The 1929-nt window shown below is 32.7% G+C and overlaps 1 protein-coding gene and 1 long non-coding RNA gene across 5 annotated transcripts in view; one reads left to right on the top strand and one right to left on the bottom strand.

The window, feature by feature from the left end:
• The window catches only part of LOC128248722 (uncharacterized), a 15519-nt gene extending 13671 nt beyond the window's left edge, over positions 1-1848 (bottom strand). Inside the window, exon 1 of the long non-coding RNA XR_008264891.1 lies at positions 1634-1848. This is a non-coding gene — a long non-coding RNA (uncharacterized LOC128248722). The remainder of the gene's footprint in view (positions 1-1633) is intronic.
• LOC106868391 (low-density lipoprotein receptor class A domain-containing protein 4) overlaps positions 1-1929 on the top strand; it is a 149328-nt gene that overhangs the window by 39078 nt on the left and 108321 nt on the right. The window lies entirely within an intron of this gene.

Below are 1929 nucleotides of genomic sequence, written 5' to 3'. Positions count from 1 at the left end.
ATATATATATATATATATATACATATATATATATTAAATTCAAATTACGATGAACGTAAACAAACAAACGAAGTTTGCTTTTAGAAGCGTTGAGATGTCTTAGAAAGTTACAGAAGTGATTTTAAATTCTCAAATGTAGGATAATGCTAATAATATAGCCTGAACAGAATAAGCTACCCCTATTTTGCAGAAAAATGTGTAGGCGGCCAGCTATATATATATACATACATACATACATACATGTGTGTGTCTTTGTGTTCATGTCTGTCCCCCCCCCCTTCACCACTTGATGATTGGTGTTGGTCTGTCTACCTCCTCATAACTTAGTGGTTCAGCAATAGACACCAATAGAATAAATACTAGGCTTAAAATAAGTCCTAGGGTTGATTTGTTCAACTAAAACCCTTTAAGGCAATGCTCCAGCATGGCTGCAGTTAAATGACTGAAACAAGTAAAAGAATAAGAGAATATACACACACCCAAGTGTATATGTATGTAAATATATGTATATATATTTATAGTTTACTCTTCTGTTAAGATAAGATCAAGAAAAAACATATTTTATCCAATTAGAGATAAATATCATTCAATGTACACAGTTTAAAAATATGAGCTACTAATAGTTTCTTGCTTTGAAGACATGTGCCTAATCAAGTTTTTATAATACACCCTGTGTCTCCAAGCTGTCTTCAATCTCTGAGTACTTGGTCTGTTCTCTATGAAAATCAGGATGCTTGTACATGAGAAAAAAATGCGAAGATTGATGTTGAATAATTCAATGGAAAGGAGGGCCCAAAATCTGCAAAACAGCTGCTCAATCCAGAGAGGGTGGTGTTCTCCAGTTCACTAACAGAAATTTGTCCATATACTTGCATTTGCTGAAAACTTCAGATCTGGAATTTAGTAGTGCAGTGGAATTCTTGGATGTAAAAAGAATTATTCAACCTTTCATTTTTTGCATCAACCGGCTTCTCGGTTTTTCTTGTGATTTCTCATGTACTAGCATTCTGCAAATAGACTAGATGATTATCTTAACATTAACAATGTTACCATTGGTTTCATGCGGCAAAACTCAAAATTTTCATGTAAAACCAATAGTTGCAGTGTTAAGCCACAAATAAACACTAAATGTGGTGTCAGGTACTCATTCTATAGCTTACCACTATTGTATATGTGTGCATTTGTATACTATATATGTATATATAAGTTTATGTGCATGTGTAATATATATATATATATATATATATATATATATATATATATATGCATATGTGCACATGTGTGTGTATGAAAGTATATTTTCGAATGAAAAGTAATATAGAAATAGTTGATCGATATATTAAATTGAGGACCACTGAATACTTGCTCGTAGAGTACCATATTTATATTATTTTTCACAAAAAAGTTGACAGTAACTTCAAAGTTTTGGCCTATGTGCCATCACAAAATTGTGTTATGATGGCAAATAAACACAGACTTCAAATTTACTGTCAGTTGTTTCAACCTACAATTATATAAGTTCCCACTCGCACTTATACACATACATATATATATATAAATACATATTCATACACCTGTGAATGAATCTACATACACACACAGAGAAATATATAATTAAACAAAAAATAGTTACCGCACTCATTGTTACCCTGAGGTTGATGCCCCATGTCATATTACTGTGAATACTAGAGTGGAGTGTGGGCCCACTATTGAGCTTGATCTTTGGTTGTGTGTCTCACTACATACTGCCTATTTCTGATTTAGGTACACTCAGATACACGCACATGTATATCCATGAATATATATATATATATATATGTATATATTTACTTAGGCACACTCTTAAACATATCTATACACACACACACACACACACACACACACACACACACACACACACACACACACACACACACACACACACACACA

This window comes from Octopus bimaculoides, chromosome 1, assembly GCF_001194135.2.
Source record: "Octopus bimaculoides isolate UCB-OBI-ISO-001 chromosome 1, ASM119413v2, whole genome shotgun sequence".
NCBI classification, from domain to species: domain Eukaryota; kingdom Metazoa; phylum Mollusca; class Cephalopoda; order Octopoda; family Octopodidae; genus Octopus; species Octopus bimaculoides.
The sequence above is the reverse complement of the archived record's forward strand: the minus strand, read 5'-3'. Positions and strand labels throughout refer to the sequence as shown.